This window comes from Argiope bruennichi, chromosome 1 (genome assembly GCF_947563725.1).
Source record: "Argiope bruennichi chromosome 1, qqArgBrue1.1, whole genome shotgun sequence".
Classification (NCBI taxonomy): domain Eukaryota; kingdom Metazoa; phylum Arthropoda; class Arachnida; order Araneae; family Araneidae; genus Argiope; species Argiope bruennichi.
Window position 1 is genome coordinate 11,702,465 of NC_079151.1, and position 12,927 is coordinate 11,715,391.

Consider the following 12,927-nt stretch of genomic DNA (forward strand, 5'->3'; position numbering starts at 1 on the left):
TTGGTCTATATGGATGAAATGTGGATATGACACATAAATGGACGGACGGAAGAAAAACAAACATATTTCCAAAAATGTGATTTTTGAATTGAGGAAGGGCGGAAAAACAATTCTTAAAAATCTCGAGTTTCTTTTTGTCAATTATTTACTAGAGTTTTTTCACATTTCGTATATAAGAACGTAAAAATTACAAAATATTTTACAATATTTTTTGAATCAAAAATTTAAAAAAATATATATATTCTTTAGAATCTTTTAATTAAACTTAGAACCAAGAATTATGAAATAAAATTGTTTGCTTATCTTAAAAAATATATTTTTAGAAAATTTTGCATGGCAAATTCATGACATTGGAAGTAGCATGCTTCAACCCGAAAGTACAATTTATTATATCTGAAAAGTAAGTTATAGGTACTAGAGCAAGTAGTCAGAGCATACACATAAAGATTTGATGTACATATCCATTTAATAATTAATACTAAATTAGAATTATCTCCTTTTACAGAATATTTTAACCACAAGATAAATTATGCTTTTATACAGCTAATATGATGCATTAATTGCTACAATTACAAAAAAAAAAAAAAAAAATCAACCAGAGAAAAAATTCAAATGTCATTTTTTTTGTTTAACAATTTTGGCACTCTGATCGTTTGAACCTCATTACAAAAAATAATAATAAATGAATTAATAAATAAATACCAAAGGGGAAAATAGAGTGAAAAAAAACTAAATAAGTAGCAATCATCAAGAAATTATCTAAATAAACAACGGAAAAAGTTTTATCAATGCCTTTATATTCATCACAAAAACAAATTTCATAATGCAATTAAATTTTTTTATACATATTATCTTAAAATTTTGATATATGCTTATTATTACCCATCATGGACATTAAATTAAATAAGCACTCCATTCTTCCATTGCCTTTTGACAAACTCTACTTTTAAAGAAAGCATATTTTCGAAATCTGGATTTTATATATATATATAGCCCTATTTTTTCAAAATTCAAGCAGCCCATTTTTAGCTGGGATATAAAATATACACTAAAGAAATTAGTTTTAAATTTTGATAATATATTTCTGAAAAATTACCTTAAAGTAAATATTACCTTGTAATTTAAGATTTATCAACGTGTTTGAAACTTTAATCGTGAAAAAAAGAAGTGAATGTTGATCGAAATGTCGAATTGATACTTATGCATACAAATTTTAAAAAATTATGAAGGTATTTTATTCTTAAAGCCTTTTTTAAAAGTAATTTATAACTGAAAGAATAATCTTTTTATTCTTATTTATGTTATCTTTGTTTATGTCCGATTCAGTCTTTCGAAGTTGCAGTTTCGAACGCGGCATTGGAACTAATTTAATAAGCCAATTAACGGTTTAAAAAAACAAAGGAACTTAGAAGAATTTCCCCAGCAGGCCATTTTGCTAAACACGTAAAGAAAAATAGATTCGTTAAGCAGCAGGATTGAGAATAAAATTATTTTCGCTAAACAAAAGCAATGCTCTCATGCGGAAGAGGGAATGTTATTAATACAGGGAGTAAAATTTCTGCAGTTTCTTCTTTTGTTTGAGAGTCTGATTTTCCCTGATAAAGAACAGTTCTCATTCAAGAACATTTTTATTTCTACGTTTTTGAGTTCTTAATGAAGGCAGAACAAATATATTCACTCTCCACTAGTTCTTGGAGGTCGAAAAAAATTAGGAACCTAGCAAAAGGAACATAAATTAGTTGCTGAAGGGCTGTTATTAAAAGAGACCAAAAAAAAATAATTGTTTTTTTTTCTTTCTTTCTGAAAGATTTCAGAAGGGTCTGTAGAGTGCTAACGGTATTTAGCTGGCTAAATTTAACATTGGCCATAACTTTTCTTAATGTGTTGGTTGATTTTTTCCCCAGAAATGTGCTCGTATTATTGCTGAATAATCTAAACATCTTTCATCCAAATGATTAAAAATAGTCCAAGCAAGTGTGGTTTCTGTATTTTATTATATATTCTGCATCAAAAGCATATTGTATCGCTGAAATAATTAATAAACGAAGTACTATTTAATAAATAAACATAGCTAATTGAGAAGAAACGATGGCATTTAAGATCAACAATAAAGATTTTGTGAAGGCTACTTAGAAGCTAATTGTATAACTTTTTTTTATTAATTAATTCTTAGTGCATATCCGCAGTAATAAGTAAATGTTGAGACTTGTTTTATAAATTAAATTAAATTCAAGAATAACGTTTAGTCAAATGAATGAAGGGTTTTTTTTCGGAAAGAGATGTACTTAATTAAAGTTTATTTAACCTTACTGACGTTAAAAATATTTTTAGTGAAACAAACATTTAATATTGAAAACGTGACTACATGCTTTTTAAAGATCGATGAAGATTTAAATTTCTGTTATGAAACATTATTACAAACTTATTCTTACATTATTACAAATTATCCCATACTATAAACACATTTACATTGATATTCACGATATTTCATTTACTTTTACGCCTTTTTTAAAAAAAAATTATTCTTGAAAAAAATAATTTTTTATGGTTTTTAAGAGTTTATTTGGATAGTTAGCAATTTTAATGAGAAATTCTGACAGATTAAACTTCGTTTATGTAATGGAATATTTTCATTTTAATTGAAAATTAAATTGCACACAAGGAAAATTTTGTATATTACGATATGCTGTGTAAAAGAATACTTCACATTAAAAGCTTTGAGATTCAGTCAATTCTAATATTGAATATATTTCTATTTTTTCTATTTCTATTTTTTTTAACGCTTACATAGCGTATTCTTCAATACTTATATTGCCATTTGATAACTTTATTTTTGTTATAAATATTTATACCATAAATACTGCTCGTCTAGTAAATTTGGCCATATTGGATCCTATAAATTGTAATTTAATTTTAAAGGGGGGCAAGACCGGCTGCTACCCGATATACCTAGAATTCGGAGGTTAAAAAAATTAAACAGAATCATGCTATAAATCTTTTTGTTTGTTAGTGTATAAATAATTGGTAAATATATACAGTAGATTCCCGATTATCCGCGCCTGCCGCACTAATTTTTTTTTTTTTTTTTTTTTTTGCTTCCAAGCAAAGAGAAAATGTTTCCAAAGCAAGAAGCAAACACAAATGACTGATTTTTTCAAAAAGGTGTAGTTTTACAGTTATGCTTTTGCAATTACATAATACATTACAGTATTAAAACAGTACATATGTATTAATTTTTCTGTGTATCCTTGACGCCTCTCGTAAGATCAGAGCAATTTTCTGTTTTCATTAACAAAATGCATTTTAGGTTAGTTTTGAGTGATATACTAAAATATTAAGCGTTAGTTAAACATTTCCTGCTGTTTATTTTACGTTTTATTGTACATAAAACGATTTTTCAAAGTTGGAATGACTGTTTTCTCTTTTGCTATACCCGTTTATTGCTTTTTTCGGATTACCCGCGATTTGTGTTATCCGCGGCGGCCGCGCCACCCAATTCCGCGGATAATCGGGAGTGTACTGTATATAAAAAAAACTAAATAGAGTTTTTATAGTTTTAATGAGAATTAAACAAGATTAGTTTAAATACAAAAGAATGTCGGAGACTTCATATTGTAAAATAACACACTTGCACGTGAATTCAACAGCAATGATAAGGCTAATATGACTATCCTTCTTTTTTGATTAATGAAGAGTACATCAGAAAGCAAAACTATTACACAAGAGTCGACGTGATGTTAACTCACTCACTTCTCTTAGTATGCCAATTATGTTATAACGGTAGAGAATATTAATTGTGAATGTAATACATACTCAAATATTAAATTTAATCAAGAACTATAAGGTAAAAAATACTAAAGTTTAAAAAATGTAATTTTTATATATTCTATTTTTTTTTTTAATTATTCTTCCTTTATATTTTTTCGCTATTTGCTTCTTTATATTCTGAAATATTTACTATCAAACTCTTGCTCTCTTATGACCACTGCATTTTTCTGTAAAATTTTCTGAGAAGGATGGCTTGAATTTTAATATCTATAAGTATCTCCTATTTTCGAAATTTTAAATGATTATGCTCGAGGAAGCTTACTGCTACATTAAACTCGTTTACTATTTTCCAATAATAAAAAAATATATATATTAATTTTATTTTTCACTCTGAGAAAACTATTTTTTAAAATCAAATTTTAAATCCGATCTGTTATTTATACAGATAATGACCTATAATATATGATCTAATTGTGATGCAACACAATTAGATTACATAAACAAAATTTACAAAAAATTATTTTCTGCTGAAAATTTGCTAAAATCATTAGACTAATCTAAAAGGACAATTTCAATTTAAAGATATAATCTCTCAGAGTCCTTTCATAGATAAATTTTTATGAACTTTCAAATCTGTTTACAGAATTATGCACAGTAAGCTCAAAAATGAATTGCCTGCAGGTTAAACAAACAATTTTCTACATTATTCATTTTAAGTATGGAAATAATGGAGCTTAGATCCATGGTACGAGAGAAGACGATACGAGATTGTGAGATAATTGAATTATCCTATTTTTAAATTTAAAAGGGTTTAAAACAATTTATAAAAACAGTTTGATTCGATAAAAAATTAAAATGCGTTTCTTGGAATTTCAACTTAATTATAGATTATCTTTTAGGTTTAAGGGTACAAGAACCACATATGATTAAACTGCGTCAAATAATGGCTCAATGGAAGACTTGTTTTAAAAGACTGATTAAAAACTGTGTTATGCGTCTGCTAAAAACGTGTTCCATGGGAAAATACAACTTTAAAAAAACAAATATTAAAAATCATATCAAATAGTGAAATCTTTTTTTTAAATAAAAAGATAGGGATGGGGAACTTTAGGAATTATATCATTTAAATCGATACAAGAACCGATAATGTCTTTTAAATCGATGCGTTGATTATTAATGTGGAGCTAGGGCAGGAGAATATAATGCATTAGGGCCCGACGCCCTCAACAGCAAGTGCATATGCGTAAGTGTGCAGTTCTTAACAGGGAAAGAATATAAACTAAGCCAACAATCAATGACATTTTTAACTGCATGAAACTTATTTGTCACTTTAAGGTCTCTTTAAGTTTACCTTCTCTAGGTCTTTACCTTACCTAGGTCTTTTGAATCAACCTGACTCACTTTCTTGAAATTGTCGCCTAATCAGATAAATAAGAAACGGAAGCAAGTAAGGAAAAACATATGAAAGTAGAAAGGTGTGAATAATCTTCGCCAAATGGTATTAGGAATGAGTTACATTTTGAAACAAATAATAAAAAGGCGATTCATTCATCAATCATTCAAACGAAAACTCCAAGCAATTTCTTCCATCAATCACGAGGATAGGATTCAATAATTCAAAACATGTGGCTGTGTCTGCAACCGATTTCTTTTAGCCCTTCTAGCTCGTCAAACAAACCATCCATCACACCCTCTGTGCATCTTCCGACTTCTTAAGCTCAGTAAATCGACGCATTCTAGGCCATGTTTTTCTTTTTTGGTTGTCGGAGCACGACCTGAGAGTCGACATTTTTTTTTCTCGCTGCATTTTGACATGGAACTGCTGATTTTTTTTTTCTGGAAGTATTTCAAATTGTACGTGTTGACGAAATCATCGACTAGAAAATGCGTGACTTTTCATCAACAGATGGCAAAGATGTTCTGCTCTGAATGAAAAGAAATAAAAGAAAATCAGACTTAAAAATAAAATGTGGCAATCGTTCAGAATTTTCCATAAAGAAGTGGAATTCAAAACCTTTTCCCCAATAGTGTCACTTTATCATTTCAGATTTTAGTATCAAAATAAATTTGTTAAAAAATCTTTTTAAAGAAATTTTTTATACTGCATTAAAAAGAATTTTATTTCACTTATTTTCTCCTATTTAGTCTTTAATTTGCAATTCATAATATTTTAGGATTTTTTTCCCAAATTCCAAGAAGGTGGAGAGTATGGAAAAAAATTTAATTAAACTAATGAAATAAAAATTTAACAAACTAATCTATTAATTGATAATTTAGTTTTGGAAATATTAAAACTGTCCATTGCCAACCAGATTATATAAATGTTTTCAATTTGAGAGGCTCGTTAAATGACATAAAAAATATGTTAAAAATCGATACTAATATGAAAAATTTAATTTTGTATAAATATTTAAGAATGAAAGCATGAATATTTTTATATTAATACTTTCTCTATGATCTTATATTTGAAATTGAATTATTTATAATTATATATAATTGAAACAAATTTGATAGGAATTTGACAGCACAATAACATTTGTAAAAAATTGTCTGTTGAAAAATACCAGATTTTAATTGCTCTTAAAGATTTATTTGCTCCTATAAAAAATTACACATAGTCAATAATTCGACTTCGATATTTTGATAGATCTCCACTTTTCAAATCTCTTTGAATTTGAAAAACTTATTTTTCGAATTGTGTCTGTAATTCGGCTTGAGAACTCGATAGTTCACTGAAACATGACATCTTTTGTGATCTTACATTAAGCATATAGATTTATCATTGGATTTTACATATCTATTTCAGATTCTTGACCCAAACCTTCAAAAGTCGGTCTGTACATTCGCAGGTATATAAATGCGCCAATTCGTAAACATAGCTATTTCGAAGGAAAAAAATAATAAGTGGTTTCTGTACTGATAGAGAAAATCTATGTAAACTTTTGCACCCAGAGTGTGTGAAAGAAATCGCCAAAAAACTCAATCGAATTTTTCTTCAATATACTGTCAAGTACAAAGTTCGATGGAATTTTTGAGAAGTGAGATGATGAGAGTATGGATTTTTTACTAATTGTTTGAAAGCATTATTGTAAGAGACATTAATATTATTGAGTTAACATCTTGTCTATTGTCTTTAGTATTATTGAGCCATTAAAGATCCCTTTTATTTTCTATGACCTCCCTATTCCCCCTTCTTTTCCTCTTTTTTATAAAATTTCTCATAAAATTTATAATAAAATCTTTAGTCTATATTTCGGTAAAAGAAAATGGTGCTTTTTATTCAATGACACGATTTCTTATTTTCAAATGTTGCATTTATTTTTTGTAGCATGAATAAAAAATATAAGGAATTGAAATCCGTATTTAGAAGTGAAGGTTTATCCAGATATAAAATTGGATTCGCTTCGTATAAAATATATTTGATATACTATTAAACACATTAGTGTGTAAAAGTGCAGCATTCTATTATACTTCAGTTCTGCAGCTAAATCAAACATATTCCTTTTTTTTTTTTTTTTGTCTTTTTTACAAGACAGCAGTATTCCCAAACATCTAATCAGTTTTCAACTGACATATATGATCATAAACCCTTTATATTGTAAAATCAGTATTGTTGATTTTTTTTTCCCTTTGATTTATTTTGGAGGTAAGATTCGGAGGTAAGATTTAGGAGGTAAGATTCGAAATTAGTCTTTATTTTTTAACATGTTATTACATTTTAAAAAGTTTTTAATATTTATTTATAAAGCATTTAGCTATTTTCTACTTATTATTACTTAATTTTTCTAAAAAAATATTTTATTTTATCACACAATTATCTTTATTTTTAACATATTTAAAAGAAATTTATGGAAAATCATGTTGTAAATTAAAATGGGATTTAACGTTAAGAATGATATACATGATTATTTTAGTGTGTACAAATTCACATAGATTAGCTTTTCTAGAGTTGCCATTGAAATAATTGCTTTTCATTTACAAAAAAATGGAATCTCCAACCACTGATTTTAGTAACTTTTCAGTTGATATAAAAATTATATATAAAATTTTAAAATGTGATTAATTTTTTGAATTTCGTAAAGAAATAAGAAAACAACAAAATATTTTCCTGTATCCCATAAAAACACAAAGCAGAGAATGTCTCTTTATCCTTTATGGAGTGGAAGCGTTGTTGTTTCACCACTAGTGAAGATAAATAGCCAATGGTCAATTGGCTTTTAGATTGGTTGATCATTTGTTACCATTACTGGTGGAGAAGGTGTTGAATGTTTTGCCGCATTCTTACTCTAAAAAGAATGGATAGCTTGGTTTTCCCAAGTGTTCCCTCTAACAAGTCCCACTTTCTGCTCTGTAACAAACTTTAAAAGGTTTCAGTTTCAAAAAGAACTGAATCCAATTATTCGAAAACCGGGTTCACTCAGAGCCCTTTTGTAGGTATAGAAAGAAACTTTCTGCAGTGCAATGTTGCAGATAGAGAATGGACCGGTCAATCATTTGTGGATTTAAAAATATATTCGTTTTCAGAAAAGCATTCAATAAGTTTAAAAATAATTAGCAGAAGATATTTAGATGTGAGCAGAATAAAACAGCCGAAGTTGAAAAGATGCAAAATGGTAAGAAACGTGTGTTTGAAGGGGAGGTGATCAATCTTTTTTTCAGAATTAGATTTATTTTGAAAAGTCTTTTTTTTCCTTCATTCCAAGGCTTTCATTCTCGGAAATAACTTGAAAATGTGTTCTAGTAATAGAATTTTCTTACGAGTACTAGAATACTTGAAAATGTTAACAAATTTTTAAAGCACGTAGTTAGTAATCTAGGTAAATTTTAATTTGATTCGAAATAATTTTATATCTAATTGATGCTTATAAAAGTAGAGCCCATATGCATGACAAAAAAAAACAATCATTATTGCTATCAATACATGAGTGATTGAACATGATAAATGAAGGAGTGTGACAAAAATGTGTGATGAGTGTAACATTATCTGGATTGCACCCTATTGCCGTGTGAAAAGACTGTTCTAATTCTTTTCTGCTATTGCAATCAATTTGAAAACTATCTAACATTCTTGTTCGCTGTGGATAAAAAAAATCCAGTGTGTTCGTATTTGCTGTTCATAAAAGATATCCAGCAAAGTATTCTTCATCCAGTTTATTTTATAACGTTATCAATTATAAAAGCGATTGCTGTAAATTATCAAGTATGAACTCTCAATAAATTGTTTTAGGGCATCTTCAAAAGGCAAAATTAGGGTTAGCGTGTCGATCTTAAAACTGTTGAAAAATACTGGAAAACATTCAGTCACATCTTTTTTTTTTATGTCTATATAACATCATTTATTTCGATTGAAAACTACATCGTTATCGTGACTACTAAAAAACCTTTGTTTACAATGCCTAATATTTTAGATAGCGACCGCATCAGAAACAGAACAAGCGGTAGAAACCTTTAGTGTCCAATATGTTTTCCGTCATTGACAACTTGTATTTTGAAATTAAATTGATTCGAGTGGCTCATATTTTGCAATTATTCACATACTAGTTTTACATCGTAAATCTTGCTATATTGTTGTAAGGACGTCATTTACTTTCTACTTCTAATAGCGTCACAGGAAGTCCAATAGGTTAAAATTAGATGGATGTGGAAGACACTCTGTTAAATATCGAAGTTCTTCAGTGATACTTGAATTTACACCTCAGTGAATAGAAAACAACCACTCTCTTAATCGTTGTATTATCATACTACCTTTAACGAAAGTAGCACATATTCTTTCTGAATAAACAAACGAGCATTTTTTTACGTTTTATTTTCAGCATTCGTGTACTCAGGATGTGTTTATATACAAAGACAATATTAAACTAATCTTTATATCATGCTATTTTCACAAGTTTCTCATAATCGCTTTTGAAATCAGTAAGCTAAGAACTATGCTATGAGCCACTGGGAGGCGCTATCATTGAATGGCACTTAGAATTTTACTATACCTATATGAAGAGTAATACCACAGTAAATAAAAACATTTGTACTCTATTTGCTTAAAACTGAAAAAAAATTGGCATTTCGACACATTTTGTATAAAGATATTACTGAACTAGAGGCTTGCCTCGAATAATATTATTCTTTTACTTTATTGTTAGTTTCAATGTACTGCATTTCTGCATCTTAAATCATCTACGAAGGACGTTTCTAATCCTGCATTTTTATGTGAGTATTCATAATTCACGTATTTCGTTAAATCATTTAATTGATCTTGAAGATCATCTTAATTTAAAATTCTTTATAATTTGTTATTAGAAAAACAGCATAATAACAATATCTTCATATTTAAGACGTTGTAAATTTAATTTGCTTTAAGTGTCTATAAAAATTGTTGCACCATATATGTTTTTAAACAATTCTATGCATAAATATGTCTTCAGAGAAATTATTTGAAAATATACATTGAATGTATAAATTTAACGCAGATACATTTGCATTGCATATTATATCATTTTGACTATAATTATGCCTAAAGTATAGCAATAACAGATCAGAAAGCGCTGAAGTGAACATCTTTTTACAACAAAGAAAACAGGAAATAGAACGGTATACAAAATTATTTTGTAGTTTCATGAATAAAATAGTATACTTGGAGTTATATTCAGAATATATATAGCATTAAAGCCAAAAGATTTACACATGTCTTCTAATGCTACTTGCGAGATAGATGCTCTTTCATGCGTAATATGCTGTGAACCGAATATATTTTTCTGCAAAAGTGTATACTCATGCTTTCTTATTTCTGTTGAAAGTTTTAGCTTCGTTGTGAACTCCATATACCCAAGAAATATAGACGTAGTTTTGAAATACAAAAAATATGAATATGATTTTAAAAGGTTGTCGATATGTTCGTGATATTTCTTCAGTATTCAGAGAGCGATTAAATTTTACGCCTTGCACTACAAATAATATTGTTTGTCTTTAATGTTATCTATTGTTGTAATAAAACTTTATTAAAGGATTGTATTGTACCCGATGCTGAGTTAATGTAGTATACTAGATGTCAGGAGAACGAATATAATATGACGTGAAAACAAATGGAGTATAAATAAGTTTTGAAAAATGTTTTTTATGCTCCACAAACAAACACATTCCCAAACAAAGAACACCTAACCAAAAAAAAAAAAGTAAACATAAAGTAAAGTTACTGTATGTAAACTTTCTTGAATTGCATTTAACTGTCATCCGTTGTTGCTACCACGAAAAAGATGCATAGATTACAATGGAAAAATGAAAGGTTTCCAGAGGCAGAAGTGAAATCAAAAGCGAAAGTATATATAATTGAAAGTAGGAATTATGAAATTTTACATCTTTGCTAATGTCCTCTGGAATGAGATTCTTACAATTCTGAAAACCCAACGGTTTTGTTGGATACCTAACTGTTATCTCTTCTCTGAATTTTCGTAAGCTCCTTTTTGAGCTTTTAAAATTTTCAAGAGTTATGCTCACTATAGGGACGAAGCATGACATACATGATATTTAATAAATATGAATTGATGTTGCATGTTTTTCAAGTTGTTTTGATGTTCCCAAATACAAGTCAATCAACTCCATCAGTAAAACCAGTGGGGGTGGTCTCTCTGAAACTTTCATACGTACTAACAAATAAAGGCGTTTTTGTTTTAGACGTGTTTTTTTTTCTCAAGGGATTGAAACCAAAATTTGACACGTAACTACAGTTACAGTCACAAAATCCCATAAAAATAAGGCACTGTTTTTTCCCCCTTATTTTTAGATATCGCGTTTGCATGAAAGTGTAGATCAACAAACGATCTATACTTGTTGGATTTGGTTCAAAATTTGATTGTCTACATTATAGATGTGAAATCTGTTCACCGAATATTATGTTTTAGTTACGGTGTTAATTTATATTCGAACAGCCAGATAGACAGATTTCCTGTGAACGGATTTTACTCAAAATTTGATAGAAATCAACAAATTTGGTGTAAAGATCATATACCAAATTTCATCTGCCTTGCTCGGAACGTTTTTGAGTTAGAACCAGACAGACAAACATCATGTCAAAAATGTATTTTTCGAACTCAAGGAGCTATAAAAAGAGAAGATTCGTCAAAATCTTAGAGAATTATAATTTTTTTTGACAATTACTTATATGTTTTCTTTATACTTCGTACACAAGAAAGTAAGAATATATCATAATTGGTAAAACAGTTTAAGGAAGCAGTTATTCCATACAATAATATTATTGGCTTCACGCGATTGTGTGAATTTATTGATTACCCGATGCATATTATAAAAATTCGATTTAAGGTAACATAAAAATGTTGACATTAAAAATTTGTAACGATAAATCGATTCAATTCCATAATTTCCAAAATGTATTATATATGTAGGAAAAGTGTTATGTTTGATATATTTACACTAAAGCACGCTTTCATGAATAAACGTTTACTCTACACTTGAAAAATCATTTTGTTGATGTAAGCTGGTTCTCTTTTCTCGACGCCGGCGTTTCAGAGAATTAGTTTTATGTCTTGTAACGCAAATTTACATATTCTAATTCTTGTTTGCACAGTGGCCCTTGGCTCATATTTAATAATAAATTTGTAAAAACTAACACCGTTTTCTTCGCAGAACACGAACTATCTCACACAATCCATTATTTACACTATTAAGACGAAGCAAGTTTTGAATAATGCTTCTCATAAAAACGTAGTAAAAGTAAAGTTGCTGCACCATCCGACAATTATTCATTTTAACCCCTTAATGCGTTTAGCTCTCTCTCATGTAAGTTATTTATTACCACTCACGATGCGCTGAGAGCTTCAACTTTTTACCTAATAGTAATTAAAACATTATATATGTACTTCCTTAACTTGCACTAATAAAACAGAATGCCTCTAAATCACTCGCCTCATTCATTACAAACATCAAGAAAAGCGAAGTCGCAGAGAAATAAAAAACGCAGAGCAGCGTGTAAAATTAAACCGGATTTGCAACAATGATTTAAAAGTAATGAATATATAGCCCTATCATTAATTTAAACCTGAACCCAACCCTGTTCTCTGCCTTAAGTGGCGATAACCGTTAAAACGGGAGATTTTTCACAAAAGCAGCTAACAATGGTTAGTCATTATATATAAATACGCAGGGGGAGAA